Consider the following 18,955-nt stretch of genomic DNA (forward strand, 5'->3'; position numbering starts at 1 on the left):
ACATGGTTCAGGGTTCAGTCCTACTGCGTGTCCTCTACTATAGCCTCGGGCTAACCAAAATCTTGTGAGTGGATTTGGTAGAAGGAAACTGAAAGAAGCCCGTCGTATATATGTATATATATATTTATATGTGTGTGTATATGTTTGTATATCTGTGTTTGTCCCACCAACATCGCTTGACAACCGATGCTGTTGTGTTTAATTTATTTAAGATCATACATTTTGCGAAATGTAGCTTAGCGGTTCAGAAAAAGACCGATAGAATAAGTACTAGGCTAACAAAGAATCAGTCCTGGTGGTGATTTGCTCGACTAAAGGTTGTGTTCCAGCATGGCCACAGTCAATTGACTGAAACACTAAAAGAGTAAAGGAGTCCTCTTTCTCACAATGTACGATCTTAAATAAATTTTTCTCAAAATGTTTACAACTTTCCATTACTGTGAGTTGTATTTCACAATCTTTATTTACGTTAACCAACGAAGGCATAATAGTAATGCGCTATCACGTATAAGTGCACTTCATTCTTCACAAAAATGTAATACCATCTGAAACTGCTTGAAATCTCGAAATACCATAGGCCCTCATACATCATCAGATGGATAAATATAATTTTATTGCACACTAAAATTCTCAGTGAATCGAGATGCATGGTTTATTTGGGGCAACTGTATGTTAGGCCAACAAATAGGAGCGTAAATGTAAGAGAATGACAAAAGAAATTTATTTGAATGCATTTCTAAATCCACTAGTTGCCAATGTTTTCCGTCTCCACTTGGTAAGTTATATGTAAGAAATTTTTAAATATTAATATTCTAAAATATTCAGATGTGTGAATATATTTAATTTGCAACAATTGATTATATGATCCGAATCGCAATATCCATACTTGAGGCTCTAATTGACTTTGATCATTTATATCCTAACAACAAAATATTGAAATAAGTAAATGAAGAATAATAAATAAATGAATAAATAAATCCTATGCTAATGTTTTAAGTGTTTTCATTACAGGTGTATAGCCGATAGGTATTAACACCACAGGTGGTGTCTTTGTGTATTTTTTTTATACCGGATACATTACATTAAGGAGACTACACTTTAATCAAAGATAGTTACATTTATCATGTTGTTTCAATTAATTCTGGTGCAATTAAATAATAAAATGTGTAGAAACATTCGAGAATACATATTCATGCTATCACGCACTGCGTGTTACTTGCAGGAAAACAAAACAAACGTAAATGATACAGTGTAAAAATCTTCCTAAAAGCTGGAGTAAAACAATTTCTGTGAGTAGATTTTGTTAACTGATCGATGATGTATTCAATATATAGATCAAGCACTTATGTACATTTCTGCAGCTAACAGCCAAATACCTTGTTTAATTCACGTGGATATATTCTATTATTGCTCATGGCATTGTCACTGAGTATGATTCTATTGGGGAAAAAAAAGGATAAAAACTGCTACAGCGTCAAAACGAACCACAAAGTACTTTAAGTTAAAGTGCCTCTTTTGAAAAAAACAAACAAAGAAAAACGCACTTATAGTTTCACAACAGTCAAATGAGACATATGCTGATATATCCTTTTCTACTCTAGGGACAAGCCCCAACATTTGGGGGGGGGGCATTGGATTATATCGACCCATGTACGCAACTGGTACTTAATTTATGGACCCCGAAAGGATGAAAGGAAAATTCGACCTCGGCGGAATTTGAACTCAAAACGTAAAAGCAGACGCAATACTCCTAAGCGTTTTCCCAGCGTGCTAATGTTTCGGCCACCTCGCGCCTTATACGTTGATATATCTTTAACACATTTTCATCTCAACAGAATGAAATTCTTTAAATACAAGAGCAGGACAGAGACTAGTTAGAAGTCGAGAATTTTTTAAATTTCCTGATGTGAAGAAATCCATGTTGATATCGCCATCGCAGGGACGTTTCTCAGGACCAGTTAGAAAAAAAATGGAGTTTAGAGTAGGTAACGATCAAGACAGCTAGACCTATAAATATCATAGGAACAGTATCAGATAGTTGGCTAAAGCAAATGCAACTGGATCAACACAGTCGAAGGCTAGGCTTTCAAAATCCAAGAATTGGACTAGCAAAATGTTTCATTATTGGGCATCAATGGTTGGAGTTATAATTTAGATGGAGTCAATTCTCGTCAGTAACGAAAATGGGAACTGACTACTTGAGTTCTAGGCACGTTATATCTTTGGATGAGAGAGCATTAAAAATTAGACAGATAACCTTTAAGGAAAGATGACAGAATTTGAATTCCTTTCAAGATATTTGCCTTCAGAAGGGCATGAGTTCATTTGCTAAGCGAAAAACACAGTGAATAGTTTGTTTGCCCTCGGGCGTGTTTTCTGATAACGTAAGGTAAGTTGAAATATATTTGATGGGAGCAATCAATAGATGGCTTGTTTATAACCAAAGCGATACTTCGATATTTGGCGGCTACAGAATAAAGGCCATATTACTTCATGTGAGCAGAGATGCAACACAACTGGGGAATATGTGATTTTAAGAGTCAATGTGACTTGGGAAAAGACCCGTAGAGATGCATGAAAATATTTATAAATTCTATTCATTACTATTACAATTATTATTATTCAGTAGTTTTATTTTCATAATGTGCTTTCACTTCACTACCGAGCGCAGCTCTGTGTGCCTTGGGTATGTGATGTGGTTTGATGTCAGGCTCTTATGGTTACTGTATTGAAAGTGTTTTGCGTAGGATGTATGCAGTGCCCAGTAGTGCAATTTTCCGTATGTTATATATATTTGTAAGTCCTGGTGTTTTTGTTATGTATTTGTCTGAATATTTTTTATCGTACCTAATGCGCTCACTATGACAGAAATTGTTTCTGTTTTTAGATTCCACATTCATGTTACCTCTATTTCCAGATCTTTTTATTTTGAAAGTTTCACGATTTCTTTTAGAGAAACGTTGTCATCTGCTGGTATTGATACATCAATTAGAAAGCATTTTTTTCTTCATGATCTCTGACAACAATATCTGGCCTATTGGCCTAAATTTCTCTATCTGTGTGTATTGGCATATATATATATATATGAGAGAGAGAGAGAGAGAGAGAGAGAGAGAGAGAAAGAGAGAGAGAGAAAGAGAGAGAGAGAACACATAAGCTTACAAATATTGTTTAAGCCGCTCAACCTACGTTACCCTGTTCAGAACATGGACTATATAGGCACGTCGCTTATGGTCACCATCGAAGCAGGGACACCCAATGTAAATTCATTCGCCAACGCCGAAGCTCATATTTCCAATCTGCATAGTGTTATGTCCATATTCGATGCATGCATCTCCCAGTTGACTGGGGTAGGAAAGTGGAATGCATGACACTTTTACTTCAGGTTTGATTCTCACGATATGGACTGTGTTGTGAAACACAGAAATATGTCCGGCAGTGAAGACAATGTCTTCATAATAGTATTTGTTAATGTTTCAACAGGGAGAAACTTATTTCTTTGGACGCTTAGAGTATTTCATGATAACTTTAGGTCCCTTAGAGCGGCCCACTTTGTGTCTTCGGTTTTATTTGACATGAATGGGTTTGCAATAAGCCTTGCAAATCAATTTTCTGACAGGTGAAACATGCGTTTTCATACAGTTCCCACGCGGATATCGACAAACCACAACAGTTCATCCATATCGTGACTAGATAAACTGAAATGTGTAGGAATGAATAGCGTTGTCAATCTCGATTTATATCCATTGCTCAAAACTACAAGTCTCGTGTCTAAATCGGAATGCATCAACATGAGCTCCCTTCTCATTGTTGTAGACTCATCATCACAAACATCAACAACCTCATCATCGTCGCGTCGTCGTCGCCAGAATTTCTCTTCATAATCAGATATCGATAAAGAGTCGATGTGTCAAAGCACTGACTTAATATATTGCACTTCAAATTCTGTTTTCAAAATCTGAATAAAAAATATAGAAACGTATTAGAATCTCTGTCCTCCAGAAACCAAAATATATTCTATGATATTATTTAGAATAGAAATCAAAATGCTTGTACTCAGTTTTTTGCGTCATTAATCTTCAACATCCTCGCAGGCAAAATGTTACCTCCTATATTTACTTCTTCAATTAGCAGTGTTATTAGCATAACGTCAGCAATGCAACTAACATTACCATTAATCTCATTTTCACTCACTGTAGGAAAAACACAATAACTTAATCAAGAATATAACCTAAAAGTATTAATATACTAAGTATTAAGATGTCTGTTTATTATTTAAATTCATACGTTTTAATACTTGCTACATTTTCAATTAGATATACATCTTTGAAATATGTATGTAAAATTTCATATCATAATCCTTACCTATTTAATTACACGGTTTCATTACGTCTTTTGAACTATTTGTGCTTCGCTTCGTTCAAAAGACATTCTAAAATTAATTATATTATGCATTAAAGTATCAGTTCACGTTTATGTATTTGAAGTGATCTTCTGGAATTTAAGAACAACGGTAAAAAATGTTTTGAACAGAATCTGGGAGTTAACATGTTAGAAATATGTACTAGAAGAACGTGTGTCGGATGTCTCTAGGTTATTTACTCGCTAAATAAGCAGACGTTTTAAAAATAATATCCAGTGTGCAATATTCTAAATTTAATTAATAATTCATTAATAAAAAAAAAATATTGTGAAACGAAGTGATATATATGTTTCATAGAGGATTCCAACTAAGAGCAATGCATAAGAGCATATTATCAAGATTAAATGAAGTTCAATTGAAATATTATATGTTATATATGAATAGTCGACTTATATGTTCTTAATATTGATTTAAAATATTGTCACAGAATCAGCGATTTCAGGGGAGTAGGTAAGCAGATTGCGTCCATCACAATGTTCAACTGGTACTTAGTTTATCGACCTGAAACGATACAAAGCGGACTTGGTCTCGGCGGAATTTAAACTCAGAATATGAAGACGTGATGCGGTTGAGCATTTTACTTTTGCCCGGTGTTCTAACGTTTCTTATTTCTTTATTGCCCACAAGGGGCTAAACATAGAGGGGACACACAAAGGAATTAAGTCGATTACATCAACCCCAGTGCGTAGCTGGTTTATCGACCCCGAAAAGATGAAAGGCAAAGTCGACCTCGGTGGAATTTGAACTCAGAACGTAACGGCAGACGAAATACCACTATGAATTTTGCCCGTTGTTCTAACGTTTCTGGCAGCTTACTACGTTTTTAATATAATATCGAAAGTGGCGTGGTGTCATAAACATTACAGCACTGAAAAAAATGCTGAACGACATTTCATCATTTCCGGGTCGATAAAATAAGTGCCACGACAAGATTGGAGTTGATTCAATTGACTTACACGTTCCCCGAAATTGCTGGCTGTGTGTCAAAATTTGGAAACTATATCCAAATGCTATCAAGGGTTGCGAGTTGACAGAATCTTTACAGTTATTTCTGAGGTCAAATGCCGCAGGGCTCGATTTGACTTTCATCCTTTCGGGATCAATAAAATAAACACCAGTTGAGCAGCGAGGCGGGGGTCGATGTATATGACTTACACCCTCTCCCGAACTGGCTGGTCTTGTGCCAACATTTGAAATCATTTTTAAAATACTATCAATGGAGTTAACTTGCAGAATTGTTACCTCCCCGGCCAAAAGACTTAGCAACATCGCTTCTCCTTTTACATTTTGATTTCAAATGCCACCAGGGTCGTCTTTGCTTTCACCATTTGCGACTGTTCAAATAAGTACCAGCTGAATGGCGGGATCGATGTAACCGACATGATGTTTCCTCAAATTTGCTGGTCTTGCTGGTCTTGTGTGAAAATATGAAGTCAATACTAAAGTACTATCAACGTTAACATTAATATATTTTTGAAGATTATATCAAACGATAATTTTTGTATTTAGTTTTGGTTAATTATCCCTTAGGGATAATAAGCCTTATTAGAATTCGATCTTTCTCACTTGAACTTTTGGTTAATCCCGTCTCACGACCGAAGACACTTAATAACGAAAATAAATACGTCAGTTTTGCCAACGGAATACTTGATTAACACTTCCGTACCTGATACGAGAGTAGTGTTGGGGACAATGACGTTACAGCATCGAAGCAAATGGATTTCCTTTATGGTTATGTAGCTTAACTTCAAATCCCAGGACCGACAACATTGGCATTCATCCGTAGTCGATAAAATAAAGTGCGAGTTAAGCAATGAGACCAAAGTTTTCCGAAAGACTCTCCCCCGAAAGTACAGGCTATGCATCTACGTATGAAACTATTATTGATGCTCAATTATGTTGGATGACATCGATTTAGTTGCTGCTTGAATCAGATCAAGCAGCTACAGAGCGCAGCCTTGGTTCAATAACATTTCTGCTTGCTTTGACTATAATATCAGTGAGAAAATTACGTTAACATATGTACTCTTTTGTTGAAAATTTATTTACACATTGTATACTAATCGGCAACATTGTGACTGTGTCAGTTATCACATCAGCACCATTCTCTCCATAACTATTCTTTCTCTCCTCATCATCATTATCATCATCATCATCTTCATCATCATCATAGTAGTGGTAGTCCTAGTCGTTGTCATCTTCATCGTTATCGTCGACGTCCTTCTCGTTATCGTCGTCATCAACAACACATAATAATTATTCACCTCATTATAATGATCATCTCCATAAATCTCAGGAAACAACACTATCGTTATAATTCATAGCGCTGTCTATTAACTATCTTCATTTCAATGAAGTTTTGCAGACATCGATTTTATTTTTATTTCGTTGCACCCTTTCGTATTCCAATCTCATATCAACCTCTTCCTTTGTCGTTCAGCTAATTTTAGCACAAAGAATTCTATTGATTTTAATTAAAAATTAATATATTTATTGGGGATTTAAGCATTTAAATATTTTATCAGAAAATGAAACTTAATTTCACACCAATAATTGAGTCGGCTCTAAAGATTCTATAATGTATGAAAACGTTCAGCGTGATTACAAAATATGTTAGTTCTTTTTAAAGATTAAGAAAGAAAGAAACTATATAAAACTATGTGAAATCTATTTTTTGTTCCTCCTTAGCTGTCTTGAAGTATAATGATTTTAATATCAACATATGTCAAATTTAGCAACACTTTCTTCATTGTAGTTTTATTTTTCTGTCTGTAATCTGATGGGTTATATTTTCTTGTTCTTTTTTTTCTATTTTATTAAAGAAGATTATCACCGACGAAATAGTGATTAATAAAAAGCAATTACTATCAGGACTTTCATGAATTCCGGATGATGATGACCTACATGGTAGTATGAATGGTATTTCAGTTAACAACGACGACCATGACAACAGCGAGAACAGAAACAAAAAAAAACACATCATTTAGGAAGATGCTTCTTTTAAATTGTGACCCCACAGCAAATTGTCGATGGAGGGCCAATTCAATTACACCGACCCAAGTCCTTGAATATTGTTATTTTATGACATAAGGCGGTGACCTGGCAGATTCGTTAGTACACTAGCCGAAATGTTTGGCTCATCGCTTCAATGATAAGAATACTTGTCCTTGTGCTGGATATTTTAAGGGAATTGCTGACTCGATTATATAGATTTTAGCGCTCACTTCATACTTTTTCAACGACCTCGAGAGGAGGAAAGGCAAATTCAGCCGCAGTAACTATAATCGTCCGAGCTCTGGGAACAGTGAGTAAAATGTTGAGAAGTACATGGAAGAAATAGGGGCTGCAAAAAGGGTAGAGCTCTTGCAGAACATCGCACTGCTTAGAACCGATCGAACCGGATGGATGATGCTCGAAACATGCGGTATGTTACCTTAGTTTACTGGTAGTGAACAGCTTACACCGTAGTTCATCTCGAGCGTTGGAAGTTGTGCAAAGACAATAAAATAAGAACAAAATTAACAGCGCAAGGTCAGAGTATTCCAACCAAAAATCACCAAAGGTACGTAATGAAATGAAATACAAGTAACAGTAGAAAATATGATGATGAAGAAGATACAATAAGTCATATTGTCTCTGCATACCCAATCTTGGCTAAGAAGGAATATGCTGAGACGACAGAGTTGGGACCTATGCACACTGGAAATTATGCCAACACTTTGGAATAATAACAGAAAAAATGGTATACTCACGTCACAGAAAATGAGAAAGCAACCATACTCTGAATATGCCACTACACACAGCTAGAGAAATTATGACCAATTGGTTGGATATAATAGACACCAACTCATGGTAATGTTTTTCTAAAAGAAACAGAGAAACTTTCAAAATAGAAAGATCTGGTAGTAAAGGTAACTCGATTGCGGAACTTAAAAACAGAAACAATTCCTATTATAGTAGGCGTATTATGTATGAGAAAAAAGAAACATTCAAACAAATACATTACAGGAATTAACAAGTATATATACCCCACAGAAAATAACAGTATGCAGCACTACACACATCCTAAGAACACCAAAACAAACCACAGCATATACCCAAGGCACACAGAGATGTGCTCGATATTGCAGTGATAACACGTGATAAAACTATTACTGAATAATAATAATAATAATAATAATAATAATAATAATAATAATAATAATAATAATAATAATAATAATAATAATAATAATAATAATAATAATAATAATAATAATAATAATGTTATCGCAGGGTGAGAGCAATAGAGAATGTTATCGCAGGGTAAGAGCAATACTGAAGACAGAGCTGAACGCGAGAAACAGGATCGAAGCGATCAATGCTCTAGCCATACCAGTCGTGACTTACAGTTTCAACATCGTTAACCGGTCAATTACTGAAATATGTAATGTTGACAGAAAAATACGAAAACTGTTGACAATGCATAGAATGCACCACCCTAAGGCAGATATAGAACGTATTTATCTGCCAAGAAAAGAAGGAGGCCGAGAACTTCTACAGCTGGCATTATCAATGAAGGTAGCCACAATTGGCCTAGACACCTATCTGAAAAAGTCTGAGGACTGGATGCTAAAACTTGTCTTAAAATATGAAAGCAAGAAAGCATCTTACTCAGTAACAAAACAGGCAAAGGAATATCTAAGTGAATTCCAATTGCAACAAATTCAGGAATTAGACGAATTAGAAACACCTGCAGAAAAAGCTAAGCGCTTGAAAGCCCGTGCTAAAATTGCTGCCTTAGCTATTATGACTGAAAAATGGCAGAGAAAACCTCTCAATGGCAAATACCCAGAGAGAGCGAATAATGCAGATATTGACAAAGCCCTTACCCACCAATGGTTAATGGCCTCTGGCTTGAAATCAGAAACAGAGGGGTTTATCATAGCAGCCCAAGATCAATGCCTACCTACAAAGAACTACCAGGCCAACATATTAAAGAGCAGCAGCTCCCCATTATGTCGTATTTGTCAACAACAAAATGAGACCATCGATCATGTTGTCTCCATGTGCAGTCTGCTTGCGCCTACAGAGTATCTCAATAGGAATGATAGAGCTGCACAATATATTCACTGGGTAATATGCAAAAACCTGGACTTGCCCCATGATAAAAACTGGTGGGAACACAAACCACACCCAGTACTTGAAAATGATCACATTGCACTCCTCTGGAACTTCACCATTCAAACTGACAGAAAGATAGACGCAAATAGGCCAGACATCATACTGAAAGACTTCAGACAAAAATCATGCCTCCTCATTGATATGACTGTCCCAATCGATATAAACGTATCTGACAAGACCTACCAAAAACTGAGCAAATATAAAGATCTTGAAATAGAAATTAGCAAAATGTGGAATCTGAAGACGAAAACAATACCTATTGTCATAGGTGCCCTGGGAATGACAGCGAAACGGGCTGATTACTACCTAGATCAGATTCCAGGAAACCCCAAAATGGCTGAAGTTCAAAAGATAGTGCTCATGGGAACTGCCCATATCCTACGTAAAATACTGTCTATGTGATCTCAAAATTTAAAGCAAACACATAATTTTCTTATGGTTTCTTAAACATTCACTTGAACAACACTGTACAAATTCAAACATATGGTACCCTAGGCATAACACCTACATGAACTTCTAACTTGTTGTCTCTTGAGGTCTCTGGGTGAGACTTGTATCCAACTTGTACAAATGCAAAACAAAAGTCAAACATAAAATAATAATAATAATAATAATAATAATAATAATAATAATAATAATAATAATAATAATAATAATAATAATAATAATAATAATAATAATAATAATGATAATAATAATAAACGAACTATGTAAAATAGACAGGAAAACAAGAAAAATAATGACAGGATATAGGATGCACCACCCAAAATCTGACATAGAAAGGCTCTATATACAACGCACAGAAGGTGGCAGGGGTCTTATACAGCTAGAAAACTATTATAAAATAACCACCATAGGACTGCAAAAATACCTACTCCAGAAGCAAGGGAAACTAATACAAATAGCCACAAAACACGAGCAAAACAAAAAAACTGTTTTCAGTATTTAAGGAAGCTGACAAATACAAACAAGAAATCAATCTACCTAACAAATACGAAGAAGAAGAAGAAGAAACAACAAAAGCTATAAAACAAATGAAATCCAAACTAAAACTAGAACAGCAACGGACCATGATAAAACGATGGCAAGAAAAGCCCCTACATGGTAAATACTGGGCTAAACTAAATGCGAAAGAAATAGACAGAGAAAAATCCCAGCAATGGCTGAGAAGCTCAGGACTCAAAGCAGAGACTGAAGGATTTTTAATTGCTGCACAAGACTAAAGCCTCCCCACCAGAAATTACCAAAAACACATAATGAAAAGAAATATAACAAGTAACTGTAGAATATGTGGAGATCGACAAGAAACAATAAATCATATTATCTCTGGCTGCCCAGTCCTGGCTAAGAAGGAATATATTCACAGACACGACAGAGCTGGGACCTATATACACTGGAAGCTATGCCAACATTATGGAATAGCAACAGAAAAAAGATGGTATAAACACACGCCAGAAAAGGTCACAGAAAACGAGAAAGCAACCATACTCTGGGATATGCCAATACACACAGATAGAGAAATTAAGGCAAATAGACCAGATATAGTTGTCAAAGATCATGAAGAAAAAAAATGCTTTCTAATTGCAGATGACAACGTTTCTCTAAAAGAAATGGAAAAACTTTCAAAATACAAAGACCTGGAAATAGAGATAACTCGAATGTGGAATCTAAAAAGAGAAACATTTCCTATCATAGTAGGTGCCTTAGGTATAATAAAAAAAAATATTCAGACAAATACATAACAAAAACACCAGGACTTAAAATATATATAACATACAGAAAATTGCACTACTGGGTACTGCACACATTCTACGCAAAACACTTTCAATACAGTAAACATAAGAGCACTACAGCAAACCACAGCACATACCCAAGGCGCACAGAGCTGCGCTCGGTAGTGAAGTGAAAGCACGTTATAAAAATAAAACTACTGAATAATAATAATAATAACAATAACAGTAATCCTTTCTACTATAGGCACAAGACCTGATATTTTTGAAGACGGGGCAAGTCGATTACATCGACACTATTACACAACTGGCACTTAATTTATCGGATGTACTAATCACATGATACTTTTAAAATCAATATTTGGATATTTTATTATACAGTCTCATAAATTTTGTTTATATACCTGACACACATTTGTTATTTCCTCAACATCCTGTTCTGACAAACTGAGAACTTCATCAGTTAGATACCATTTGAGTTACTCAATGCAAATTCCAGTAGCTACTTGTTATATCAAGCAGAATTCGTTTTTCTCTTTCGGTCGATTATCTTTGACTCTGTACTTCCCATCGACAGAATTCCTTTCCTGATAAGTAACGAATTCGGGAAAATAGGTTCCGTCTTTTAAAAAGTATGCTGTCCATAATTTACTATTTTCACAAACCGGTTCATATCCAATATTTGACTTTAAATGTAATACATCGTTTCATTTCTTTGTACTTGTGTCGATGCTCCCTTCACTGTTGTTACCGATACTATTGTGGTTATAAATCCAGTTTGCAGTATTAAAACTAAATATCCAACTATATATCATAATTAATGTTTATAATACGTGCAGTATTCATCCTGAGATACCATCTCCTATGGGAATGTTGTGCTAAAAAATCAACAAGCATTAGAGTGAGGACGAAATTCTTCCTAGCTGTGACCACCGTTTTCCATATCTTATGACTGCATTCATTCACATCATATTCACGTCATATTTCCAACATAGGAAATAGTGACTAAATCATTAATGTTAATGGTTAGCAATATTAGATATGATTCAAGTCACTACAGCAAACTAAGAGATGTTATATCTGCAAATTTTTCATGTAATACATTTTTTATAATTATCTTAAACATATTTTTCAATATATATATCTGTTTATCTTGGAATATCTGTGTTGACATGGCATAATATTTTCTATTTTAATGTGTTTGTCTTTAAAAATAATTAGTGTAGTGGATAACATTTTGTCCACCGATAAACCTAATACCATTGAGGCAGTTAATATCAATGCTAACTGAAATGGAATAACACAAATTGCAGCTGCCAAAATAATACGTAGTACATAGAACTATTATTGTCCATGTCGAATATTTGTCTCCTGAAAATGATGTGCAGACAAAATAATCCCATATATCTGTCTGCAAATACCACAAGACTATAAGAAAAGAAATAAAACCACGCCATTTTCCCATTATAATCATGACATCAATAACGAAAACAAGATATTTAAATAAAGGAACTTAAAAATAACATATCAAAATGAACACAGATGATGAGGCGCTTTTAAGAAAGTGAAACTTTCTACTGAGAGGGAAAGCGTATCAAATACTAGTAACATTTACGCAGGCATTATGGATATTCTATTATACTAAAGGGAACACGAACATCAACACCAATTTAACCGTATTAGAAAGCCGGGTATGATAATGAAAATTTGTCCAATAACACGCTTTGGGTCATAAAGGAACACCTAATCTAAAAGCTGTACATGGTTGTTCAAACATATCCGGGAACGCATGCAACTAATATTGCATACATACAGAAACAACCTAGGAATCCCAAGGTCTCAGAATTCATGATGCATTGTATGGAAAAATGAACAAATACAACAATGTCTGCTGGAAGAAAACAAAAATAATACAAAGAGAAGAAAATAAGAAATCTCAAACTGTAGGTCAATTAACTGATTCTTAAAAACAAACAAAAACAGACTTTCCAAATTCAACAGAAGACTGAAATTAAACAGAATGGGTGAGCCTGAGGTAATGTCGCATACAAAACAGAAAGTGATGAGAAAGTCAATGAGAAAGAATAAATTCAATATTGAAATCAAATGTAAAATTCGTTTTCAATGTAAATCATTTTTTCATCCAGTGATTGAAGCAAAACTAAGATCTGCGCAGATGGCATTGCTTGACGAAAGACAACAGCCCTATGATTAAATACCAACTATAAAAAAAAAACAGAAACTAATTACTATACGAATCAACGTGTATGAAACAAAACTAACATTTTCTGTTTATCAAAAAAATATTTGAATATATGTTTTCTTACATTGCTCACTTGGCTATTCCGTGATATAAGCGGGAGTGCTTTACAAATCATTTTATTTAAAGTAGCAATGCAATAAACATGTGGTTACTTTTGGCTTGATGCTGACGATTAAAATCTCTGCCGGGAAATTTAACCTGAAGGTACGAACAACTTCAAGCAATTATTATATAATGATATATTGAAACAGGACATGCAAAGGTCTAGATATGCGTGTATATATATATATATATATATATATATATATATATATATATATATATATATATATATATATATATATATATACATACATACATATGTGTGTGTGCGCGTGTGTGTATGTGTGTGTATGTGTGTTTGTACGTATGTGTTTCTGCGTGTGTGTGTGTACGTATGTGTTTGTGCGTGTGTGTGTGTATGTGTGTGTGTGTATGTGTGCATGTGCGTGTGTTTATACATGAGAGGATGCAAAAACGTTACTAGCCTTGGGTAAATGAAAATAGAGGAGGATTACTAAATTATCATATTATTCAACATATTCCGCTCTCAGATGCACTCATTTATCGCATTATTGCACAAAACTTATCGATTTCCTAAGCGCTGAAAAACTGGTCAGCAATTTGGACTTCCATGCAAGCTTTTCGGGCGACGCGTTGTGTTCTTGAGCAAACCGCTTCATTACACGTTCCTCCAGTCCACTCAGCTGGCAAAAATGAGTAACGGTGGGATGGATTGGCGTCCCGTCCAGCTGGGGAACACATACTACTTAGAAACCGGGAAACCATGCCTATGAGCCTGGCTAGGCTTTGAAAGGGCGCATTTATTTTATATATATATATATATATATATATATATATATATATATATATATATATATATATATATATATATATATATATATATATATATATATATATATATATGTATATTTACATACACACACGCACACACACACACACACATCTTGAATGTAAAGACACTTCAAAAGAAGTGTTGATGAAGGCACTATCCTTTGCTAAAGGCTTCACAGATATTAGTGATATTAGCGTTATCATGCATGCAAGGAAGACGGTGATGTTTAGTAAATATTCGGCATGAGTCAAGCAATCTGAGCCATGTGGTTATGGGAGCATATGACAGCGCCAATATCTTAGGGAAGAGGTTTCCTTTGGTCCTGTTCAGCCTGTACCTAAATGAATTCATAGCCATCTCTAGAGGAGCCAACGGGCACACACTAGACAGGCTGAGACAGGACCTAATTCGCGCTCTAGGCTCAATGGAACTCAATATCACAATTGAGACTAATCTCACCATAGTAGATTTCTTAGATGGTATTTTAGATCTGGGTTCCGATACATACAGGCTCTATCACAAGCCAAATGCGAAGCTGTCCTATATTAGCACAGCCTCCTGCCATCCTCCTATAGTTGTCAAGAGCCGAGTGAAGGATGTCGAATCTATCCTGTAGCCAAGATATTTTCGACTCGGCTGCTGCCTGCAACGACGAGGCACTGGCATCGTGTGGATTACAAGATCGCATCCCCTACATGCCTGGCCCTAACACCCGGAAAAGGAAGCGCCGCAGAAACGTTATTTTGCTTGTTCCACCTTTCTGGTTCAATCTCAAGACTTGTGTTGGAAGAGTTTTCTTAGATTATTAGATACACTTTTCACAAGCAGATATAGACACAAGCAATTATTTAATAGGACCCAAGAGTTTCCTTTAGTTGTTCACCTAACATAAAAACTTATTTTAAAGCACCCACAATACAAGGAAGGAGGTAAGGTGTTCTTGCAGGGTATATAATAATATAATATTATTATATAATATTAGAGTAGGAAGTCGATGTGAGTCTGAAGGCGTGATCTATGAATCTTCGCTGACACCTAGACCTGGTAACTTCATTATCAGCAAGGAGCCATCCAAAAGCAATATTAGCAGATTAACCAAGTCTTAAGCCAGTTCAATCGCTACAGCCAGAGATGATGACCAGTCCGGGACTAGCGACAAAGAGGAGGTAACCGGCGATCCAGTACCACCGCCACAAATGATGAAACAACCATTATCTTCAATACACATAAAGTAACCACAACATATGTTACCACCAGTACAATCGCCACACCTAGAGATGATGACCATTGCAGGACCAGTGACATAGAGAAGGTATCCAGCGTTTACAGTACCAGCACCACCACAGATGATAAGCAAACAATTATCATCGACACAGATATGATGACCGGGCTCCTACCATATGTTACCACCAGCCGCGCCCGCACTAACGCCGGCAGCTCATCGGCAACCATATGACCTGAAATGATAACTACAGCGATAACACTACCGGATCATTGCATAATATCGACAGCGTTAGCAACGGTGTTATCACAGCAACTCCAGGCCCGGAGCCTACCAAAGATATACGAGGAGTGCGAGTCTGGCCACATCACAAGTTTGTAAATATATCGCATCGGCCAGTACATCTTTCAAATGTCGTTTCAGCAACCAACAATCAACCTTCGGAGTCCCAGATAGACGTTTTCTCACATCCTTGGCCGGCCTCAAATGTTTCACCTCAAAGATCAAAGGACCCAATGTGAGATCAGGTGAAAAATAATAGAACATCCAGGCCTGTATATTAATGGGAGTGTCTGTTGCCAAACCTGCATCGCGGAGAGAACCAAAAACCTTAAGGACTATACTAAAGATGTCGCGTTAAATAGTCGTAAAGAGGTTTTCTCTAAATGTGTCCACTTTAAGCGCTACCTACTGGAAAACTGCGCCTCACCGTTTGCTGGTTAGATGTTTACGCGTCTGTAAGTTGTTTTCTATTCTCTCATTAAAGGACGTCAACCCGTCCTCATTAACGTTTTCATAATATTAGGCCTTATATCTTGATATCTGGGCGTTTCCTCACGTCCGTGTGATAGAACGTTTAAATTGTTTGTGTTTGTATAGTGTCTGATGACCTATTCACAAGGCTATGGCTTTCGTGGATAGGAAACCTCTAACTCAATAACCAGAATTAAATTTTCTTTTAATATCTACATATATATGATATACTCTTTTACTCTTTTAATTGTTTTAGTCATTTGAGTGCAGCAATGCTGAAGTACCGCCTTTAGTGGAGGAAATCGACCGCAGGACTTATACATGCTTACTATATATATATTTATGTCTATACTTTGCACATTGCAAAACATAACTTGCTCACAGAAGCTAGAATCAGAAGTAAACAAATTATAAGCATATATATACACACACACACACACACACACACACACACACACACACACACACACACACACATATATATATATATATATATATATATATATATATATATATATATATATATATATATATATATATATATATATATAACAAACAGAGTATATATTGCAAATTATGTATTGCAATACAATAATCAAACTTCAGATTTTCTACATAGGACGAGGCACTAGATGGGAGCGTTGTAACTGTAATACAGATTTCAATTTTGAGTATGAATGTGCCTCATAGTTTGGGATCTGGGTTCGTACTTCTGAATAATTAACATCTTACAACAAATATAATACAGAGGTGAATAGCAGACTGCACTTATAATTCTCACTTGCAATTTTAAAAAAGTTAATTATATATTTGGGTGATAAAAATTTTTGAAGGAAAATTGCTAAGAATAAGTTAATATATGAGATCTACAAGATAATAATTTATGGAATATGTTCGAAATAGATTCCTTTTTTTTTGTGTAACAAACTTATGACAACTGTTAAACTATTTTAGACTGAGCTGTCACCAGACATGAAATGTTCAGCCACATCATCATATTTCAAAATATATTAATGACAATGTGTAATTAAAATGGTGATTTCAAAACCAATTAATTTATCTTCAGAAATGAAACAAAACAATAAAAATGTAGATGACTATTAAACAGTTAGGTAATTGTAATTCTCTTTCTTCGAATTCTTTTCCCAATATACGTTCCAAAAATTGATTCGGTTTTCATTTTAACAATTCAAATTAATATATATGGAATATGTCATTAATATAAAGCACATTCATGCAGAAAAAACAAAAAGAAAACCACGCAAACCACACATGTATTGATATCAGCAAAGTAATTTCGAGCCCCAAAATTAACAAATATTAATTCCTTGCGAACTGTAATTAGGTTTGCTGGCAGACCAGATCGTGATTTAGAGGACACATTGATTTTCAAGAAGGTCGGAGTTTGGTGTAGCGTGTTCCGGTGCAAAACGGTATAAGAAGCAAAATACTTAAGCTAGAATGAACTATCTAGACAAACTCGGATTTGTGTAGAAGCAAAAAATTGAGGCATGGGAAACTTCATTGTATATACACTATGAAGTGCGCAAAAAGGTGTAGGATGAGCTACTTGATAAGTCGATATAGATAATTTAAAATAAGTTATACATAATATGATGAATATTTGTAGGTGAGTCTAGTGTGCGATCATTCATCGTAAAATAATTTTAACTTCTAACCCTCAATTTTTTAAGCCACAAGTAAACAAATATCTAAGTATTAATACATAGCAAGATATACCCCCATGTCGTTAAAAATGTTTTTACGACATAGTGGTATATTTCCGGAAGAGGTGACTAGAGCAAATCGCAGCACCGAGTGACGAAATCTTAAGTAATATTTTTCAAATGTTTTCGATGAATTTCTGAAAATCCTTCAAAAAGATATAATATATTATTATCTACTTCTCATGCGGTTACGATCCTTCATACATTGACAAATTCGTGTTTATCATACTCGAATCGGATAGTCCTAATATATTTAACAGATAGGAGCACAACTAAAACCAAAATACACGCACACGCTTGAATGCATTCACACGCACAAACAGCCATGCACCTCCCCACACTTCTCCACAGAGAGATAAACACACGCGCGCACGTTCTGTTCCTTGATAGGATGAAGAAGAAATACTCCCTCTCGTGAGAGAGATAGATATCTATACTATAAAAGGCAGAATTTCTCTGTGTGTGTGTATGTTTAAAATTTATACATTTACACAATTCCAAATTTCTTCGATTAAACAATCGCAGTTAATATTCTAAATACAATAAGTTAAGTCACTGCGTCATTTTTTCACTCCCAGAAATTTCTAATAGCGAATAAAATCATTAAAACTACACAAGTAAACATGTTCTCCCTAATAAAATCTAATTTCCTCTTTCTAATACAAATCCTTTCAACTCTTACTTTCTCTTAATGAGCCTTTACGAACAATCCAACAAATAATACAAAAATAAAGGAAGGAGAAAAAGAAAACTATTTCAGTATCAAATCACATTTCGAT

This window comes from Octopus bimaculoides, chromosome 3, assembly GCF_046866305.1.
Source record: "Octopus bimaculoides isolate indiv1 chromosome 3, ASM4686630v1, whole genome shotgun sequence".
Lineage (NCBI taxonomy): Eukaryota > Metazoa > Mollusca > Cephalopoda > Octopoda > Octopodidae > Octopus > Octopus bimaculoides.